General features: G+C 34.9%; 1 pseudogene; it reads right to left on the reverse strand.

Annotated features, from left to right (window-relative positions):
- Positions 1–2,428: 2,428 nt before the first annotated feature.
- On the reverse strand, positions 2,429–23,593 carry LOC145640550 (putative glucan 1,3-beta-glucosidase A; annotated as a pseudogene).
- Between the last annotated feature and the right edge of the window lie 385 nt (positions 23,594–23,978).

Raw genomic sequence — 23,978 nt, forward strand, 5'->3', positions numbered from 1 at the left:
GTGATTGTTAAAAGAAAATCAGGCAAAGTTGGGATTATTATTTACGATTTTTCCAATATATTTTAGATATGTACCAAAAATCAAAGTATGGTCTTGGCTTGGTGTTAACAAATTTTCAATTAGCCATAATAAATCTACAACACTTTAGGCAATTTAAAAATTAGTACTCTGTATTATTTAGAGATCTTGAAGAGAGTGAGGGATGACTCAAGTAGTTAGATCTCTCCTTTAGATTTCAAAAAATTTTGAGATTGATTCTAATTACCTAAACATCCCAAAATAGAATTTTTTTTTTTTTTTATTTTTTATAAAGGTAATAATAAACAAACATTAAGAAACCCATTTCACCAATTGAAAAAAAAAAAAACACCATTTTACCGGGGGAATTCCTAATGTGTCCTAATATAGAATACATGATTAATAATCTCAGCAAAATAAAAGATGGATAAAGACCAAAAGAGAAATACAAACCAGCAAGTCATTGTTAGGAATGCCATCAAAAAGAGAAGGTATGATCCATCCTTCAGTAACAAGCCATCCTCCAAGATTAACACTTTTAACAGCCTTCATTTTAGCGAATTCCTACTGTCAAACTTTGTATACAACAAATTCCTTCTAACAATGAACATAAGGAAGTGAATTTAGCAATCTTCATTATATATATAAATCCCATGTATTTTTTTTTTTTAGTGAAATTTCAGTTGAAATGTTCTGGTTATTTAATTACGAAGTATATTTTAAAGCGTTTTGTAGTAATTGTATATTTATATTGTGTATGAAATATGATTAGGTGGTGGACATGAATGTCAACGTGCTAGTAGTCCAGAAATAACGTGCGCTGTCGTCTAGAATAATTATATGTATCGAAGCTTATCTGATGTTGTTTAAGACTTTGACTTTTACCTAGTTGAATATTGCAAGGTATGAGACTTTAATACTTTATTAAGTCTTTCTCTTAAAAGTCTTATTATATTAATCGTTTTTACATAGAGGAACATGGATAGGGCCTGTTGTCATACGTTTATTTTTAGTTCAATTTGTTCAGTTCAGCTCATTTCAGTTCAATTCAGTTCAGTTCAGCTCCTAATTTCCTTTTCTTACAAAATATTCATTTCAGTTTAGTTAGTTCATTTTAGTTCAGTTAGTTAAGTTCAGTTCAGTTCAGCTGAGTTCAGTCAATGAGAACAGACCCTAAATTTGTTTTAGTACTCGTAATAATAATAGTTTAATTTAAAACTTGTGACATGCATTTATTGCACCTACTGTAGTAATGTTAAATTAACACAACATGATCAACTAATATACGTAGTAGATAAATTTATGAGTGATAGTTTCCCTAAATAACAAAAAAAAAAAGAGAAATAGGAGTAATCTCAATCAACAATGATAAAATTAGTCAATTTAGTGGCACGATGGGACATTGGTTGTCTGGTTGTAATTCTTAAATGATTTGTTTGGATACCTTCTCCCAAAGTATAACAACTTTGGCGAAAATGAACCTCAATTAATAATATCTAGCTATTATTTCTTTAAAAAAATTTAAAATTAGCTAATATCCCTACATTAGTCATTATTCTACTCACTTTCTCTGTCATTCTATCTATCTTAGCATTTTGGAAAAAATTAACCCAAAATATACAAATTTTTCCAATGAACTAGTTGCAAATGATGTTTTTATTTTTTTTTATTTTTTTTATTTTTTTTTTTTTTTTGTGTGTGTGTGTGTGTGTGTGTGTGAGAGAGAGAGAGAGAGAGAGAGAGTGAGATTTCTAATTTAAACTAACAATTAGAAGAAAAAAATTTGTTTTTTCATTTTGTTAGAGGGAGATGTTGAATAGATTACGGTGTGTACTGTTTGGATTGAAGGAAATGGAGAGAAAGGAGATCGAGGAAAGGAAATGGAGAGATAAAATATTTTCCATTTGGATAACAGATGAGGAAGGAAGGGAATTGGAGGGGAGAGAAATGGAGAAATTAAATTGTTGGAAATTGATCCCTCCAACAATGGAGAGATTTGGAAGGAAAATTCAACATTCTTCCCTCCCCTCCTCTTCACCTCCCTCCCCTTCTTTTCCTTCCTCCTTTTTTATCCAATCACAGTGTAAGTAAACTATTTAACATGACAGCCAAAAGTACATACAAAGTTTAGCACCATCAATAAGGGTCAAAATAAGGTGGTACAACACCCACATAAATGATAGATCCCATAGGAACTAATAGTAGCAAAGTTATTCACTTAATTTTCCCTTAGTATCTTATTTTCATTGGTTAATGACTTGGAAATTAAAATGGTCATAGGTTTCATTATTTTATTTATTTAATTTATTTATTGTTACAACATCACCAAATTAAAGTCTTAATTCCACGGATGCGTACGTACAACACCACCAAAGCATTGAGCTTAAAAGAACGGCCAGGTCAATCGATACTAATTATTAGTAATTGTGATGTAACCATTTTCAATCATCCTCTTGAGACTCCAATGAAGGTTCACATTCTTGTAAGTCCAGTAAGCCCATCCGAAGGTTGCACGATCATACACTTGAAGTTGTGTGTTTGCAAATCTTTGATAATCCTCCTTTGTTGCTCCATTCACTCTCCACTCGGCGGCCCATTCTCCTGCATCAACATGAACAAATATGAACATAATAGATGATTAGTTGATTATCTAGTATGGTTCTGTTATAACAGATGGGAGAAAGAACAAATTAATTAATGCAAAACAAATAAATAACACACACACAGATTTACGTGGTTCACCAACAATGTGTTGGCTACGTCCACGGGTAGGCGAGAGAAAAGCTTTATTGATCTTGAGGAAATTCCAGATTACAAATTGATAATGTCAATTATCAATAATAGACTAAGCTATGAATCAACCCTAACTAGGAATATATATAGCTTCCCCAAATAAGATAGATAAGTACATAAAAACGGCCCATGAAACCCTAATAAATTGTGTGGGTTCCACCATGCACAAACGGAGAGCTCTCGCTCACCATCGAGCGAGCTATCGCTCGGACCCCAGTCAAGCTATCGCTCATGGTCGAGCGAGCTATCGCTCGGCCCCTATCTCACCTTCGACCTTCGCGAGCTACCGAGCGAGTTATCGCTCGGCCTAGTCGAACCAATATGTCTTCGTGAGCTATAGCTCACTCGCATAGGAGCTATAGCTCCAATTTCATCGCAACTCCATATGCTTCCGAAACTACCGAGCTACCTCTCGAGCTATAGATCGCTGCTCCTAAACCCAAATTCAAGGCATATTTCAACAATTGATACCAATCTCCACCTTGACTTGAATCCTCTCACAAAACTAGATAACCAGACGCATTGATCACAATGCCCAGACTCTCCCTGCAACCAGACTTGTCCCGAAAGACAACTAGACCAGATTAGCCCCGTAGGACTCCAGATTAGCCGCGTAGAGCTCCAGATTAGCCCCTAAGGGCTACTAACAATCTCGAATATTGAGCAAGTTCAAACAGTGTTCAAACTTACTCCGCGAAACCGGCTTGGTGAACATATCAGCAGGATTATCGGCAGTACCTACCTTCTTCACCTTAATTCTTGTCTCAGTTCGTAGAAAATGATACCCGACATCAATGTGTTTAGTTCTCTCATGATGCACTTGATCCTTAGCCAAACATATTGCACTCAAACTGTCACAATATACTATAGCTTGATCATGATGTAGACCAAGATCACTAACTAGTCCCTTTAACCAGATTCCCTCTTTGGATGCTTCTGTTAAGGCCATGTACTCTGCTTCAGTAGTAGACAAAGTCACTGAAGGCTGCAAAGTAGCTTTCCAACTAACAACCGAACCACCAAGAGTGAACACATAACCAGTCATAGACCTTCTACCATCAACATCCCCCGCATAATCAGAATCCGAATAGCCTGTAACTAAACATGCCACATCATTACCATAAATGAAACCAACATCAGATGTACCCCTTAGGTAACGAAAAATCCTCTTGACTGCTTGCCAATGCTCCTTACCAGGATCAATCATGAACCTACTAACAACACTGACTGCTTGTGCAAGATCCGGCCTAGTGCAAACCATAGCATACATCAAACTCCCTACTGCACTAGCATAGGGAACACGAGACATGTACTCCTTCTCCTCAGCAGATGTAGACACCCATTTGTGTCTCCCCAAAACCAAACCCAGTGATGAGTGCCTTTCACGTCGAATCATAATCGAATGAAACGAAAGTGTGGAAAGGTCTAGTGTTGCGGAAAGTTTTATTTCTTTTTCTCTTCTTCCTGTTTTTGAAAACTTTATTTTTAAAAAAACAGCCAATCCAGTTTGGTTGGTCCATGATATGGGTCCAATAGTGGTGTAGTTGGATGGGGTTTGCAAAGACCTTTCCAACGATATATTATAAGCCCAATTCCGATGAATATTGAGGAAATTATGGCTAATTTACTAAACTGGGCCTGGTTTGAGCTTTAAGTACGGCCCTATGATCTAGGGGAGGGCCTAATATAATTTATCATTCCTAATGCAATTAGGAATGGTTTTAGTCTTCTAGAACATTCTAGAAGGGTCTTTTCATTCCTAATTCAATTAGGACTCTTCAGAGTTTTAATCAAGATCAAATAAGCATTTTCGATTGGAATTATATTATTTTATCTTCCAGTACGGAAATTTATCAGATTTTCGAAAACGTGTTAAAAGTCAGTTTGGCGTCCAACCCCAGGCCTTGGCGCCTGGAATCGGGATTGGCGCCAGACGCCAGCATTGGCGCCTGGCGCTAGCCACTGGTCCTGGCGCCAATTAGCCAGGGCTGGCGCCAAGGTAGTTTTTCGATCTTCAGACTCTGTTTTGTTAAATTATCTTTTTTTAGATGATTTTCTCTATAAATATCGTATCAAAAACTCCGTTTTCAGAAAAAACCAATCACCAAGAATCATCAGTTCTCTTCTTCATTCACCAATTCTCTTTATTCTTAAGTTTTAATAAACTCCGTTTTCATTCACCAATTATCAATATTCATTCATCAAGAAGGTTCATCAATTCTTCATCAATTCTTTTAATTCTCTTTCATTCATCAATTCTTTTCATTCATTCGTTAGAATAAATATTCTTTCTTGCTTTTTAATACAAAATTCCGCATTCATTAGATTTAGAAACATCTAGCCATATTCGAAGTTGCCTTCGCCCTAGACGTGAAAGGTTTTAATTTCTGAGGGTTTGGTCCCAAATCTCTCTTTCAATTATTTAATTTAATTGTTTGATTATTATTTTCCTTGAAGTTACTAACGCGTGTATTTTGTTATTAGAAAGAGGTACGAGGCATCCAAGTAAGTACTTTAATGGTTTAATTGATATTATGATGTAGAAATCATGCTTAGATTGTTATTTTGATTCCTAGTATCATGTTAGGATGTTTTCCTTAATTTGATGTTTAGGGTGACAACAATAAATTCCTAGTATTATGTCTAGGGTAACTTTAATATCAAGTATGATTAAAAGTACGATGCTTCCTATATTCTTCCTAATATTTGTTCATGTTAGTATCATGTTAGGGTTAATGATTTGATTTTTTATTGTTTAGTGACATGCTAGGGTTTGTTATTAATCTTGTTAGTATCATGCCTAGGATCTTGCTATGCTTTAACATGATTATGATTGATATTATTATTATTATAATTATTATTCATGATATTGATTATTTATTATGTTGCTTGATATGTATCATATTTTATATTCTTTATTGTTTGATCACACCTTTTATTGCATGCTTAAAGGGAATTTGGTACTTGTAATCACGCTTAATAAGATAATTAATAATCTTGTTAGGGTTAATTGTGATTATAATTCAAGTGATCGCCAATAATAGTTTATTTGTGCATTAAATTCAACCAACATAGATTAAACAGGTTTAGGGTAAATCTATTGATTGCATGTTAGTCAGAAAGCGCACATGAATACGAGCAGAATTAAGTAGAGGCCTATTATTAGGGCAGGTTCAATCTCTTTTAGGTTGGATTTGTACCATCATCCCCGAACCCTTATTTGGTTCATGACCTTATGGAGTTGACGATCTCTTGGATCGTTAAGGGGTGTAACCTTCACCTCGTGATGGTTTACAAGTTCCTTAAAAACTTGTTGGCGACTCTTTTGCTCTATCTTCTTCCCTTTTGGACGCCACCGTACTTTAGTGTATGATCACAGTGGGGTTCAAGCTAGTGGGATTTTAAAGGCTTGAAATTATTCCCTACAGCAGACTTTGGTGCAAAAGCAACCGACAAGTGACAATTGGCCGCGCTTGGAGTATCTATAGGCTTCGCTGTTGACATGCCAAACTTCGACAATATCTTCTCAATGTAGCCTTTCTGCGATAAGAAAAGTTTCTTTTGAGCCCTATCCCTATAAATCTCCATTCCCAATATCTTTCGAGCCGTGCCCAAATCCTTCATTTCAAACTCGGCACTGAGAAGACCCTTCAATTTCTGAATATCAGACTTGTTCTTCGCTGCTATCAACATATCATCTACATATAGAACTAAGTAGATGTAAGACCCATCTGTCAACTTGTTATGGTATACACAACAATCATATGGATTCCTGTTGTAGCCTAGCTCCATCATGTAGCTATCAAACCTCTTGTACCATTGTCTAGGAGACTGCTTTAGCCCATACAAGGACTTCTTCAACTTGCAAACATGGTCTTCTTTTTCTAGAACTTGGAAACCATCCGGTTGGGTCATGTATATATCCTCTTCCAACTCTCCATGTAGAAAAGCTGTTTTCACATCTAGTTGCTCAAGCTCCAAATCCTGATGTGCAACTATTGCTAGTAGCACCCTGATGGAAGTGTGTCTGACCACAGGTGAGAAGATCGATCTCATTGAAGTCTATCCCCTCTCTTTGTGTGAACCCTCTTGCAACTACTCGAGCCTTATACTTTATCCCCTCCGCAGGTGTCATCCCCTGCTTTTTCTTGAAAATATATTTACAAGTAACAATTTTTCTCCCTGAAGGCCTAGGAACAAGATCCCAAGTCTTATTCTTATGAAGTGACTCCATCTCATCTCCCATTGCAGCAAGCCAATGGGTAGATTCTGTACATGTAACTGCTTCCTTGTAGGTAGATGGCTCATATACATCCACCTCTTCGGCAACCTGTAGTGCATAAACCACCATATCTTCAAAACCAAATCTGTCAGGAGGTTTTCCAAAATTCGCCCTTTTAGAACGTTCCAGCGCTAGACTAGGCTTGTTCAATTTTGGCGTTGATATTCTGGTGCTTCAGTATTTTCGTGTTGAACATCTTTTTCTTGTACCTGATCACTCTCATCATGAGTGACTTGCTGCTCCACCTGTTTGTCAACACTACCACTATCTGATACAACTATGGACTGAACATTAGAGTTAAACATAGAATTTTCATCAAAGACTACATTTCTACTAAGTATAACTCTACTTTCCGATGGAGACCAAATCCTATAACCTTTAACCCCATCGCCATACCCTATAAATACTCCCTTTTTGGCCCTTGGCTCTAATTTACCCTCATTAACATGATAATAAACATTGCAACCAAAAGCTCTCATTTTTTAGTAATCTGCAGGCTTACCAGACCACACCTCATAGGGTGTTTTGAGGTTAATTCCAGAGTGCGGTCCACGCTTGATCAGATAACATGCCGTACTAACGGCTTCTGCCCAAAACTTTCTGGTCAATCCAGCATTAGAGAGCATGCATCGAACTCTCTCCAAAAGTGTCTGATTCATTCGTTCTGCTACACCATTTTGCTGTGGTGTATCTCTGACGATACGATGCCTAGCGATCCCCTCATTCTTGCAGAACTCATTGAACTCAGACCAACAAAATTCTAGACCATTATCAGTTCGTAGCTTCTTGATCTTCTTCCCAGTGTGATTTTCCACCAACGCCTTCCACTGCTTGAATTTCTTGAAAGCTTCACTTTTAAACCTCATTATATATGATCACCCAAGTCATCCTTGAAAAATCATCAATGAATGATACAAAATACCTGTGACCTCCCAATGACTCAACACGTGAAGGACCACTACTAGAAAAAGGGTCATTTCCGACGGAAAATTTCTGTCGGAACCACCCCAAAATCCGTCGGAAAACCTGTTTCCGACGGAATTCCATCGTAACCGGTTGTCAGAAAAGCTGTTGTAGGAAATTTGTCTTCTTCCGACGGAAATTCCGTCGGAAACACTTTTCCGACAGAATTTCCGACGGAATTTTCCGTCGAAAGAGGTTTTTCAGCACCAGGAAAATCCGTCGAAAATTTCCGACGAAATTTATAATTCGGTCGGAAATTTCCGATGGAAATTCCGTCGGAAACTGGTTTTAAGAAATTAAAAAAAAAAAAAAAAGCCGCGCCACCAGTACGGCACGGCGTATAAATAACCACCAACCACCAAATAACTCCCCACCACCAACCCCTAACCTGTCCCGTTACACGACCCACACCATCAAAACCCCTACCCACACAAATTAGCTAAGAAAACCACCTCACCACCCACCTAAAACCACCACTGCCGCCAACACCACCAAAACAAACTGTCACAACCCAAAAATTAAACAAAAAAAAAAAAAAAAATTAAAATCCCAACACGTACAACACCCAGAAACCCGAAAAAATCCCAACCCACCTCACCCTAAAACCGACCCACGTACCCTGCTAACCGACCCAGATCTGACCAAAAACCAAACCACCATGGCACCAAGCCACCACAACCACACCGAACACCCAACAACCGTAAAAAAATAATAAATAAATAAATAAATAAACTACCGCCACCCCAATCAACCAAAAATAAATAAAAAAAGTACAAACCTTGAATTTCACCAACAAAACCACGAAAATGGCTCGAATTTGGGTTTTAAAGGTCAAATTCGACCATGAAAACTCTAGATCTAGAGTTTTCATGGTCGAATTTGACATGAAAAACCTTACTTTTGTTCAAAAAATTAATTAGGGCTTCACGAATTAGTGTAAATTTTGGGTTTTTGTTGCCAAAAATTAATTAGGGAGAAGAAAAGGGGGCGAAAAACCGAAAAATTAATTAGAACAAAGAAAAAAGAAAGGGGAAAGGGAGAAGAAAAAGGGGCGAAGAAGAGGAGGAAGGAGGAAGAACAGGAAGGAAGAAGAAGGGGCGGAGGAAGAAGGAGGAAGAAAAAAGGGGCGGAGAAGGAGAGAGAAGGAGAACAGGGAATGAGGGAGGAGAGAGAAATGAAGGGGTAAGGGTAAAGGGGCGGTTTAAATTAGGGTTTCAGTTTTTTTGTTTTGTTTTTTTTTTTTTTTTTTAAAAAAAAAACAAAATTCCGTCGGAAACTTTAATTTCCGACCGAAAAATCCGTCAGAAGTTTCCTACGGAAAAAAATCCGTCGGAAAACACTTAATTTCCGACGGATTTTAATTTCCATCGTAAATTTCCGACGGAAATTCCAGATCCGTCGGAAATTAAGTGTTTTCCGACGGATTTTCATGTCCGTCGGAACCATTCCGTCGGAATTGACCCTTTTTCTAGTAGTGGACCCCAACAATCGGAGTGGATATAATCAAGAATACCTTTAGTTCTATGAATGCCTTTGGGGAACTTACTGCGATGTAGTTTCCCAAAGACACAATGCTCACAAAAATCAAGGTTTGTGACCTTGTGGCCATCTAGAAGATCAGCCTTGGAGAGGATTTGCATTCCTCTCTCACTCATATGCCCAAGCCTTATGTGCCATAACTTGGTCATATCATCCTTCTGAACCTCAGATGAAGCAACATCAACCGAACGTGATAAAGTGGAGCCCTATAGGAAATACAAAGTACCACGCTTGACACCCTTTAGAATCACATCCGAACCCTTGCAGACATTCAGAACTCCACCTTTACCCCTGAAACTGAAACCCTTATTGTCTAGTGCACTAAGTGAAATCAGATTCTTAGTCATTTGTGGAACATGTCTGACATCGTTCAATATGTGAAACGTACCATCATGTGTCCGGATCTTGATAGAGCCAATCCCAATTGCCTTGCACACTGCACTATTAGTCATTTCCTCCATCTACCTGCTCATAGGTAGTAAACCACTCCCTACGTGGACATATATGATACGATGCCCCAGAATCAAGAACCCACACATCATTGTGATATGTATGTTCACCCGCAACTAAAGCAATGTCATACTCAGAATTCGAATCCTCTTCTGCTAAAGCAGCAGATACAGATTTATCCTGCTGTTTCTTCTTGGGACATTCTCTCTTCCAATGCCCCTTCTCTTTACAGTAATTACAGACATCAGTTTGCTTAGTACCCCCTTTGGAATTTCCGGGTTTCTTAGCCTTCTTCTTCCCGGAATTTCCATGTCCTTTTCCACCACTGGCCATTAATCCAGAGGCTTGATTGTTTGTACCTGTACTACCAGATGCCTTATGGCGTAATTCATAGTATGAAGAGATGATCTAACCTCTTCTAGGGACACAATATCTTTACCAACAATAAAAGATTGCACAAAATTCTCATACGACAAAGGTAAAGAAACTAACAGAATTAAAGCAGCATCCTCATCATCAACCTTAACATCAATATTACGTAAATCTAGCAAAATCGTATTTAATTGATCTAGGCGATCTCTAAGAGGTGTACCTTCATTCATTCGCAGAATGAACAGACGTTGCTTCAATAGCAACTTGTTTGTTAGAGACTTTGTCATGTACAAACTCTCCAATTTCAACCACAGACCTGATGCAGTTTCCTCCTCCGCAACCTCGGTAATGATATCGTCTGCAAGACACAACATGATCGTTGAATGTGCCTTCTCCTCCAGAATGGCCATCTCAGCGGTATCCGGACCCGGTGACTTCTTTGTCGATGGTGTCTCAGCGCCATCCGATGACTTCTTTGCCAATGGTGCCCATAACCCTTGTTGTTTCAACAACGCCCGCATCTTGATCTACCATAAACTAAAACTATTCCTCCCCGCGAATTTATCAATTTTCACATTCATACCAGACATCTCTCCCACTCAAATCGAACCTAATTAAGCTCTTGATACCAATTGTTATAACGGATGGGAGAAAGAACAAATTAATTAATGCAAAACAAATAAATAGCACACACAGATTTACGTGGTTCACCAACAATGTGTTGGCTACGTCCACGGGCAGGCGAGAGAAAAGCTTTATTGATCTCGAGGAAATTACAGATTGATAATGTCAATTATCAATAATAGACTAAGCTATGAATAAACCCTAACTAGGAATATATATAGCTTCCCCAAATAAGATAGATAAGTGCATAAAAACGACCCATGAAACCCTAATAAATCGTGTGGGTTCCACCGTGCACAAACGGAGAGCTCTCGCTCACCATCGAGCGAGCTATCGCTCGGACCCCAGTCGAGCTATCGCTCATGGTCGAGCGAGCTATCGCTCGGCCCCTATCTCACCTTCGACCTTCGCGAGCTACCGAGCGAGCTATCGCTCGGCCTAGTCGAACCAATATGTCTTTGTGAGCTATAGCTCACTCGCATAGGAGCTATAGCTCCAATTTCGTTGCAACTCCATATGCTTCCGAAACTACCGAGCTACCTCTCGAGCTATAGCTCGCTAAACCCAAATTCAAGACATATTTCAACAGGTTCTTTATACAAGATCCAACACATATATTGCTTATATGTAAATATTTAAAATAAAATGTTATGCAAATAGGCATAGGACATTATGATGAGTTGAAAACACTCTTTCCAAAGGACTCATCACATTGTGTGGAATTCCTAGTAGTATCAAATTTACGAAAATTAATTAAGTATTACGGAGTACTAAACTACTTACCAGCGTGCAATTAACTTGTTGTATACGTCTTTTTTTTTTTGGAGGGAAAAATTTATTATAGTAAGTAGTATTATAAAATAAAATAAAATAAAAAAAAGGAAAATTTGTGTCAAGAATAAGCCAATTTTTTATGTAATTAGCTCAAAATAAGTTAACATTCTGATTAAATAAAATTAAGTTGTCTTTTAAAGAGTATTTTCTTAAAATAGTTCAAATACGTGCTTAAAATAATTTTTAATAAAAAGGATAATATGACCACATATTGTTTAAAGAATAATTCATAGTATATATATATATATATATATAAAAGTATTCTTCTTGCATGTTTCATATTTTTTATTAAAATTATTTGATAAATATCTTTATATATGTTAAGCCGGTAGTAGATGGTCAACATGTGGAATAGAGCACTATCCACATAAAATCCGATCCATCAACAACTTTTCATTCATTTAATTTGGGTATTTACCCATTTATCTTAAAGTAAAGGAGCAGGCCCAGGTTGATATCCGTTAGAAACAACAATTGTTTATCTCCGTGGCAGATTTGTAAATAAATGGTGTTGATTTTCGCGCTGAGCAATAAAATATTATTTTGTCCCACAAAAGTTCTGACGTCCAGCACTTTTGATTCAAAAAGTGCACTTCACTCCGTTAGTGTACCTTCCGTCTACATTAACCAAGCTTAATCCAAGGTAACTGAGGGTGAGTTGTGTCTTCTTCTTTAACTTTCCATTGAATTTCTCTCTCCTCCCTCACAAGTACCCACCATTGCACCATGAAACACGAGCAACTTTAACAAGGAGGCAAACCTTAAAGCAAGCACCACAACCAGCACCTCCTTTGAAAAGGGAAGGAAGGCCAGAAGCAAGTAATTCGTCATTGAAATTCCAAGCTAAAGGTCCATAACCACAACTAACACCAACCTTAACCCGTCTTTTCCGACGGCCAATTCCCGGCTTTGACGCTATATTTAACGAAAACCCTAAGAATACGGGAGAAATTAAGGGTATGGTTTACCCTAAAGGATAGGCGTTTTTCGTTTTCTTGTGATTTCCCTCCTCCATTGAAGTTGTTAGATTGAGAAATTGAAATTCTATGATCAACGACTAATACTAAATTGTGAAACTGAAATTCGATAATTAACTGGGTATTTGACAAAATTCGATGGTGGGGAGGAAACTCAAAAGATGCTTCAATGGGGTACTATGGCGAGGAGAGAGAGAGAAAACTCAAGGCTGCTTCAATGGAGTACTATGGCAGCCGCAAGGAGAGAGAAAAAAGTGATTTTAGAGGTTGTGATGAATTATTATTTGTAGATGATTTTATGAAAAATATTATTAAAATTGAAAAACAAAAATTTACCCTGAATTGAAGAAAGTACAGTCAAATTGAAGAAGAAGACGCTACGTGTCGCACTGTCGCTGAAAGAAATCAACTGGGTATGTAGGAGAGGCTGAGACAACAACTAACCATGGTTACCTTTCTCCTCTTAACGCCCATGTAACAGCATAAGACCGTCCAATAAATGTTGACAACATTACCCTTACTTTTACACGCGAAAAGACAAATTTACCCTGATATAAACATCCCTTGTTTCTATCAGATATTAACTTGGATTTCCTCAAAGTAAAGGCTTGTTCACTTTAACTTAATTTCAGCTCAATTTAGTTCAGTTCATTTCTATTTATTTCTGTTCAGCTTCAATTAGTTCAGTTCAATTTATTTCAGCTCGGTTCAGTAAATGTGAACAAGCCCTTATTATGACACGGGGGATGTTCTATGGTGGGGGAGGCGGATTTTTTTTTTTAAATAAAAATACTTTTAATTAAAATTTTAAAATGAATCAATCATATTATGACACATCGTGACATACTTAACCTAAACAACCGGTTAATTTGAATCTAAAACCAACAAGTTATAACTCATTTTGGGAAAATATATATCTTATGAAGGTCAATTTATTTTTGACAATGTTTATAGAAAATAAAAGAGTAAAAAGTGAATAAAATCATATTGGTCCCGACTAACAATAAGTTGGCTATTATAGTATTATACTGGTAAGTACTTACCAACAAAAGTAAGGGGGCCATCAGAGGTTGTAACATAACCCAAATCTGAAGCCCTGTTGTTGTAGATGTAGTCGATGTTTTGTTGGACACTCATGTTATCGAACATGCTAGAGTAGAGGTTGTAATAATGGACATCAATTACAGTTAACTGCAATCCTCTAGTAAGTGGAAACAACTCCCTTGGATCTATAGGTCCTAATCGATTGGACATTATAACGTACGCGTTTGAAGAGTACTTTCGGACTGTATCATATCCTTGCTTATAGTAGTTCTTCAAGGTCTCCAAAGTTACAGCAGGCGCTATAGGCTCGTTGATTAGCTCTATTGCTAATAGGTTAGACCGTTTTGCATATCTGCACTCAAAATAACATCAATCAATCATCAATCAATTACATTATACTAAAGGCGAAACTTAGAAAACACTTGGCAAAATATTATAAAAAGTTTTCCCTCCAAAACACTTACTAAAAAAAGCTTATTGTAATTAAATTATGACTTTTAGTTTGTATAAAATCTAAAATAAATGTCCTTAAATACTTCATACTTTTTACTACTAAGTCTATTTATAATATTTATATCCATTATTTTTGGTAAAATTTATTGTCATTAGAATTATTTAACAACCGTGTATTGCACGGGGTTTAATCTAGTTAGTATATATTATCAGGTCTGAGAAATGTTTATTGACAACTGAGGGGATTTTTCTAAAATAAAGATTGATTGTAAATGTGCAAAATTACATCAACATATACAATGGTGGTGTTTTATATTAGATGCATGTTTCCCTGTACTTACACAAACAAAGACTACAAAAGTTATATTTTAAAAAAAGGATTTAAGAGCATTGACTACAATGAGCAAAAAAAAAAAAAAAAAACAAAAAAAATGCTTGTGAGAAAAAAATTATGGGCAAAAACCAAAAATAAGCTACTACGTACATCAATGAGCATTTCCAAATATGGTCATGAGCAAAACCAATAATATAATAAATGAGTTTTTCTTAAGTGGCTGATTGATCGGTTAATTTTTCGTTACATAATTTTGCTATATATTATTTACATAATTGTTTCAATATAATTACATTTTAAGTGTTTCAAAAATGTAAGTTATACTTCCACAGTTCTTTTTTACTTGACCTGTTTATTTTATCACGCTTGTCAATGCAAAACTTTAACGATTAATAACTTAAATTCTCCACAAGTAAAAATTATAAAAGTTATATATTATGATAATACTTATTGAGACGGATCCAAAAAGATCATACATGAATATATATTTTTTTTATATATTATTCACAAAAGACGGTCAAAGGAAGGGTGGTCGGGTGGTGAATAGTATAAAAGTCAAAACGGGTCAAGTCAGGCCCGGCTAAGGACCTGTGCAAACAGGCCCTTAGCACAGGGCCCCCAAATTGGGAGGGCCCAAAATTTTGGAGTCCAAGCTTTAAGTTAAAAAAAAAAAAAAAAAAAAAAAAAAAAAAAAAAAAAAAAAAAGTCAGCAACTCATACTCCTCACGTGAATACAGCTGTTCCTCACTTCCTCCATTTACTCCCCACTTCTCTAGATTCTTCATCTCCTTCCTTGGTAATTAGCTCCATCAAAATAGCCCCAACTTCCCAAAATTTCTGAAATTTTCTTTAATTTCCTTTCTTTGATTCTTTGAATCCTTCCTATTTTGTCAATTAATTTTATTGTTTTACCCCCAAATTTTTAATTTTCCAAATTTGACATTTTGGTTTCAAAAAAATTACAACGGGTATGAAGAATTTTTCCTCAAATCTCGAATTGCTTTCAATGGAGATATTAATTTCGTGTATTCCACAATTAAACCCCTTAATTTTCGTTTATCAAACGGTAAAATTTTTTACCCCTTATAAATTCCATTTCAATCTTCAATCTTTTTCAATTACTTGTGTTCTTCGTACTCAAATTACATTTAACAAATAAAAAAACAATTAAGAAATTGGTTAACAAGAAGATCAGAGATTCAAAGCCAAGGGGGTTGCGGCAAATCGTGAATCGGCAATCGGTTGTGCGAGTTCGTTGCTGTCCTTGCGGTTGTGTATCCACAGTAGCACAAAAATTACTAAATTATCATATATCAATGGCAAGTGGATCAATTATCAGGTTGTTTCTATCCTTTTGCAATTTTAATTATTAGATTAATTGTATAATTTATTGTTTTTTGGGTGAGTTGTTTGATTGTTTGTTTAATTAGTATTTATTAGATTAATTGTATTGTTTGATTGTTAGTATTTAGTATTTAGTAAGTACTATTAATTTTGATTGTATAATTAGTATTGTTTGTTCGATTATCAGATTGTTTGTTTTTTGCAATTTTTTTTTTTTTTTTTTGTCTTCAAAAAAAAGTACTGTTAAAATTTTATTTTTATATTTTAATTATGCCTCCCAAAAGAAAGTATGTCTGTGGTCATGATAAACGTATGAAAAAGAAAAAAAATGAAGAGTTAACTCAATCTCTAAGAGGATCCCTTCACAAATTTCTAATAAAAGAACCACAAATTTCTGTTGAAAATCAAGATGTTGATGATGTTAATGCTGAAATTCCTGAGAATGTTGATGATGTTGATGATGTTAATACTGAAATTCCTGAGAATGTTGATGATGTTAATGCTGAAATTCCTGAAAATGTTCTTACTGAGAATGTTAATAGTGTTGATTTTGATGTGCCCACTGAAAATGATAATTTGAATAATTTGGATGATGATGAAGAGCATGATACTGATGAAAATGGAAATAATAATGAAGAGCAACCAACCCAATTTGATTACTCTTTTGATATATTTGATCCAAGAAATTGGGATGCTCTTGAATCGAAAATGATTGATTTAGTAGTGACGAAAGGCCCTAAAAGAGACCATTCTATTGTAAAGGGTCCTAAAGATAAATTTTCTAGACGCTTTATGGCTAATTTATATACTAGAGTTTTATCTAATGGAGAGAAATGTGATCGAGATTGGCTTGTTTATTCAAAAGAACTTGATAGAGTATTTTGTTTTTGTTGTAAAATTTTCAAAAAAGGAATTGGTAGAGGTCAATTAACTAATGATGGTTTTAGTGATTGGTCACATATTGGTGAGAGACTTAAAGAGCATGAAACCGGTATTGAACATGTTAAGAATATGACAACTTGGTATGAGTTGCGTCTAAGGCTCAAAAAGAATGAAACTATTGATAAAACGACTCAAAGACTAATTGAGAAGGAAAAGGATCACTGGAAAAATGTTTTAAAAAGAATTGTTTCAATTGTGAAATTCCTTGCTAAACATAGTTTGGCCTTTCGTGGTTCTAACGAGAAATTATATCAAAATAGCAATGGCAATTTTTTGGGCTTGATTGAAATGTTAGCAGAGTTTGATCCAATTATCCAAGAGCATGTTAGACGTATCACAAATGATAATTTACACTTTCATTACCTTGGGCATAACATCCAAAACGAGTTAATAATTTTGCTTGCTTCTGCAATTAAAAATGAAATCTTAAAAAAAATCAAGCGAGCAAAGTATTTCTCAGTGATACTTGATTGTACTCCTGATATTAGTCACCAAGAGCAAATGTCTTTAATAATAAGATATGTGGATGTCTCTAGATATTCAGTTACTGTTGAAGAATCTTTTTTAGGATTCTTAAATGTGAATGATACAACTGGTCAGGGGCTTTTTGATGTTATACAAAAAGAATTGAAAAATCTTGGTCTTGACATATTTGATGTACGGGGACAAGGATATGACAATGGATCAAATATGAAAGGAAAACATCAAGGTGTACAAAAGAAACTTTTAGATATAAATCCAAGAGCCTTTTATACTCCTTGTGGTTGTCATAGTCTTAATTTAACATTGTGTGATATGGCTTACTCTTGCAATAAAGCTAAGGATTTTTTTGGAGTTATACAACGCATATATACCATTTTTGCTAATTCTACTAAGAGATGGCAAATTTTGAAAGATAATGTAAAAGTGTTAACTCCGAAATCATTGTCATCCACTCGTTGGGAGAGTCGTATAGATAGTGTCAGAGCTATAAAATGTCAAATGTCAGATTTTAGAGAAGCTTTACTTGAAGTGTCAGAGAATGATCCCCTTGATTCTAAACTAAGTAGTGAAGCTAAATCTTTGGCAACAAATGAGCTAGGTGATTTTCAGTTTTTAATGTCAATTATTATATGGTTTGAGATATTGTCTGCAATTAATATGGTTAGCAAGCTTTTGCAATCAAATGATATGGTTATTGATGTTGCTATGGAAAAAATAAAGGAGTTGATTTCATATTTTGAAAAGTATAGAGATGCTGGATTTTATAGTGCCTTGAATGATGCTAAAGAAATTGCTATCGAATTGAATATCGATCCAATATTTCCTCAAAGGCGTGTTATTAAAAGAAAAAAACAATTTGATGAGAATTTAGATACCCCTTCTGTTGAGTTATCAGGGGAAGAATCTTTTAGAGTAAACTATTTTCTTATCCTTGTTGATCAGGCTATTGTTTCTCTTAATAAAAGATTTGAGCAATATCAAGAGTATGAAAGTATATTTGGTTTCATGTTTACTTCTGAAAAGTTAGAATCATTAGATGATGCATCTTTGAAGTCATGTTGTAGTCATTTTGAGCAAGCATTAAGACATAATGGGCAATCTGATATTGATGGAAATGAACTCTATGTGGAGTTTAAGCTATTAAGAGATATTTTTCCATCAATGCCAACAAAAAAGATGGGAGCTATTGATATATTATCTTTTTTGAATGATGTAGATTGTTTTCCGAATGCTAGTATTGCTTATAGGATCTTATTGACTATTCCTGTGACAGTTGCTTCTGCAGAAAGAAGTTTTTCAAAATTGAAGTTGTTGAAATCTTATTTGCGGTCTACCATGTTACAAGAAAGGCTTAATGGATTGGCGTTGTTAGCAATTGAAAATGATCTTTTGGAGAAGGTGGAATATGAAGATATGGTTGATGAATTTGCTTCAAGAAATGCTAGAAGAATAGCTCTATTTAAATAGTTTGATCTTTTAATAATTAAGATTGTATTTTGATATTAATCATATTATTTACAATTTAAATAAAGTACTTTGTGTTTTTTGGCTTCTTTTTAATATGTTGTTATATGATAATTTCGTTAAAAAAAAATTTTAGGGCCCAATTTCTAAGTTTAGAACAGGGCCCCCAAAATGATTAAGACGGCCCTGGGTCAAGTAATAAAGAACGGAGGAAGTAGTAGTATAACTCCATTAAACAAAAGATAATTAAATATGAATATGTTGATGTACGTATAGAAAGAGAAATGTTAGTGGGGCATTGAAAAAGTAGGAGAGAGAATGGTGCAAAGATTTATTTGATCATTGGTAGGATAAAAATATGATCACCGAAAATGCTCATGAGCAAGCCAAGAGGAGTGTTATTTTGCTCTTGTGCTTGTTCTAAATGGCTCAATTTCAGAAAGATAAGAGTTGTCATTATTAATTCTTATCAAGCACCTGGAAGCTAAGAAGTCAATGACAGCAACACTCTGTTGTACAGTCGCATCAGTTTTTCCCCATTCAAGAGATCCATCTCTAGTTCCGCTGTGGTCATTCCCATTTTGTGACCCGGGTGCTGCGTGTAGGTTAACTATAACTTGAATACCATATTTTCTGCAAATATAACATACACACAAAACAATAACAAGTCCCTTAATTCAAAAACATACAAAAGTCCTTGTAATCAGCACTATTTAATAATAATAATAATAATAATAATAATAATGAAAAACATACTGTGCCCAAGTGAAGGCATTGTCCAAGGCTTGCAACGATCCTCCCACGAAAGGCTTAGGGGGGGTCGGGTCACTGGCTATCCACCATCCCACGGGAATTCTGACGGCGTTGAGTCCATTCTGAGACATGAACCTAAAATCATCCTCAACAATGTACGTGTTGCAGTGATTCTGTTACAATGAATATTTTCATATTTATATCAAAAAGTTATTGATAAAATCAATTAAAACCCACTTATAAGTGTCCCAAATTAGATAAAGAGGAAAGACGATTCCACTTTATAAGATAGAGGAGTTACGTACTCCTATAATTCTATTATCATCAATTGGCTTTAGTATGGAACCTCCTTTTAACTTTATTTGTGAACCGAACTCTACTCCTTGTTTTGGTTGTCTATAGGCCACATTTTATATTCTCTCAAAATTTATCAGTTACAAATTTAATTCTTTGTTTTCGTGAATATATATGTTGCTTACCCTCATAACCTCCGGGGCTTTTTCAGGGCCATAACCATTAGTGATTTGGAATTCGCCTCCTAAGGTTCCAATTATAGTCATCACAAAAACAGATGGGTTATCATCTCCCCATCCACCATCCCCTGCATAATCTGCATAGTTTTATCAACTTTTTTTTATTTATCAATTTTTTAGTTTCATTTATGTAATTTTTATTCTTATTTTATAGGTTCTAGAAAAACAATTATTTTATGTTGGATTGAAAATTTCAAAAAATATATTTGCATTGTAGATAAAATAAGAGTATTAATTTTTTTTGAGAAAAAATAAAAGTATTAATTGTGACCATTTTATAAGGTGAAAAAATAAACCAATCATATTGTATATCACTAAAGTAATGTGGTAGTTATTTTTCAAACGACTACTGTTGTAAGAGTCGAACCTGAAGAAATCGACCATTAGGAGCTTGAATTCGAATACGGTTTTTGTCATTAGAATTTCTAACAATCTTAAATGTTTCAGAGTCTCCAGGGGTACTAGCTTTTGTAACTACTGCAGAGCCTCTTCTTCCACCAGCCTGCAGTCCTGCGAACTGATTGCTGAACACCCGGAAATTGAAGGTATTTTCGTCAATTCTCCATATCTACAAACAAAAAAATTGTTACACCTTACAATAGTATTATATTAAGATTTTGCAAGAAATTAAACTAAGCTAATGTTTGGATGGTTTAGCTTACCTTAAAGGTTTCCCAACCTGATGCAGAGGTTCTGTTAGCAACTAAGATGCTCCCTCCACCATTCTCAGCACATACATACTTGCCAATTGTCACTGATTTTAGCTGAATTTGTGAACCATCCTGTATAATTTTAACTACTTAACAAATTAATTGTCTTTAGTTAATAAATAATATACTTCTATTTATTATTCAATAGCTTGGCATAAAAACAAACTAATAACTTTTTATTTTGAGTAGCGGTGTCAATTCGGATGATTGGATCGGGTTTGATATGGTCGGGTCGGGTCAATTTTTAAAATTAAGTCATACTAAGGGTCTGATCTCATACGTTTATTTTCAGTTCAGTTCAGTTCAGCTCAGCTCAGCTCAGCTCAGTTCAGTTCAGTTCAGTTCAGCTCCTAATTTCCTTCTCTTATAAAATATTTATTTCAGTCCAGTTCAGTTCAGTTCAGTTCAGCTCAGTTCAGTTCATTTGATTTCAGTCTATTAAAACAGGCCCTAAATTACTATGTCCACGCGAGTTCAAATCTGAATCGGATATTTTTCGGATCAGGTCGAATCGGGTGTGCTTTTAACACACCTCTAGTTTTGAGTATCCTACTGAATATTTTTGATTCATTCTCACTTGATGCCTTATTTTTCCGTTCAAGAATTGCCCAATCATGGCTTATTTAGCAAGCTACAAAAATAAGCCCCAAGTTAAACTTTAACCAAACAAGTAAAGTGCTAATATAATGGGTTTATCGTATTCATAAAGGACCAAATGTAACACATTCTACATGTTCCGAATTTTCCAAAGGAAAAAAACTTAATAAAATTATGAAAGCCCAAAAAAAATATAACTAGGGCCGGCTATTAAGGTATGCAAAAAAGCCCAATAACATAAGGCCTCACAAATGGAATCCAATATAGAATGAGCATAAAATGTTTTAAGTTTAAATGCCTAATAAATTTGTTGAGTAACTCCGGCATAGAATTTTTTATTTTTTATTATTTTTTTTTTTTTTTTTGACGGGATTTTAGTATAGTTGGCAAAAGTATTAAGCTAAAATGCAATGCTCGATTACTGTTAGGGCCTATTATTGTGTATAGTGTATAATTATCGGGTCTATCTCATGAGCCCTAATCTCTTTGTTAGGTTGTATATATATTTGGTCGCTATACTCCAATGAAAACTACGGAAAATTATTTCGTGACATGGTATCGGAGCCAAAATCACTCTAAATCCTACATCTCTAATTTTTTTTTTATCTAATTCCCACTATCAATTCCTACATTCTAAATTCTAATTTCTAAACACAATTTCTATTTCTTGATTCGACATTCTCTAATTAATTCCCACTATCAATTTCTAATTCCACTATCAATTTTTAATTACTAATCCCTAACTACAAATCCCGCCCAAAATAAAAGCTATCTTTGCTAGGAATGCCATAAAAAAGAGAGTGAGAGAAATACAAACCAGCAAGTCATTGTTAGGAATGCCATCAAAAAGAGAAGGTTTAATCCATCCTTCAGTAACAAGCCATCCTCCAAGATTAACTGCCTTTACTTTAAAACCCGGGTTTACGGCAAGACTTCTGTTAGCCCTCCCACCTTCACACCCTATTATCAAGCTTTGTATGCAACATATTCCTACTAACAATGAACATAAAAAGTCAGATTTAGCACCAATAATCTTCATTAAATCCTTAGCCTGTATTTATTTTTACAGATGAAATATTCTAGTTGTATTTGATTATGATTTCAAAGGGTATGCCGTATGCACATTTATACTGTAAGAGTATACGGAGTACTCCGTATGAAGTAAGACAATTAGAAGGAATTAATTGACAACACGCAATTAGCCAAGAAATAATATGGTATTGTGAAGTTGAACTTTTTCTAATCATCATTTGATTGCCCGCATTAAGGTTTGTTATAAACATTTCAATGAAATATTAGTAAGGAAATTTTGTATTTTACCAACCACAAATAACTCACTTTATATTTTTAAATACCATTAAAAAAACAAAATGTTAGATTTCATCACCATTTAACAATTTCAGTTAAAAATACCGTTAAATCAAATGTTTAAAAAAAATTTCTTCGATTTTCTTGTCAAAAACATATTTTAGAGGTGTTAGGGGCTCTTTGAATCCGATTTGAGGTCAAAATTTACAAAAAAAAAAAAAAAAAAAAAAAAAAAAAAAAAAAAAAAAAGTATATAATTCCTTTTTTGTGGCTGTATTTTATTTCTTGATCCGCTTTTATTTTGTGGCCGTATTTATTGCTTGCTCCATAATCTTTTTTTGGAAACGTTTAGTATTATTTTACTCGTTCCTCTTCACTGGTAATCCCCTCATATCATATTTTAATATTTTTTTTTATATTCTCCATTGCCCACTCTACTCACTTTTGCTTTTTTAGATTTTTTTTTTATTCTTCAGCCAACTATACTTCCATCACATTCTAATGGTTAGTTGTTCACATTCTTGTAATTCCATTCAAAGGTTGCATGACCATTCACTTGAAGTTGTGCATTTGTGGAGTTTATATAATCCTCTTTTGTTGCTCCATTCACCTCCCACTCAGCACCCCATTCTCCTGCATTTAAATGAACATGATCAGATGATTAGTGTAAAATTTACCCAAATTTATTAGGTGTTACTGAACTACATACGTTACTTGCTATTGATGATAATTAATTGGCGTGTGTGATACGTACCACAATACACGTATCTCTGCATTGTGTATTAGCGTGCAAGCAACTTCTTATATAACATACGGGCTTAAAGGCTAGAGTACTTGCGCATTGTATCATATCCTTGCTGATGGTAGTTCTTCAAGGTGTCCAAAGTCATAGCAGGCGCTAGTGGCTCATTGATCAGCTCAATTGCCAACATAACAATAAAATTAATTGGTAGTTGATATTGTACTGAATAGAGCATATATATAAAGGATCCATCCAATGCATCATATAGTTGATACTTGCAAAAGGATAATTTGTTCTCAATTGTTTAGTTCCTTAGAATACAAGATTGATATAGGGTTGTTGGAAGATGGATTCTGAAGATTAAAAATGCCCAACTTGGAATTATAGAATTATTCATTTATCTTCTCTTGTTGATTTAT

Source organism: Chenopodium album, chromosome 7, assembly GCF_948465745.1.
Source record: "Chenopodium album chromosome 7, dcCheAlbu1.1, whole genome shotgun sequence".
NCBI lineage: Eukaryota > Viridiplantae > Streptophyta > Magnoliopsida > Caryophyllales > Amaranthaceae > Chenopodium > Chenopodium album.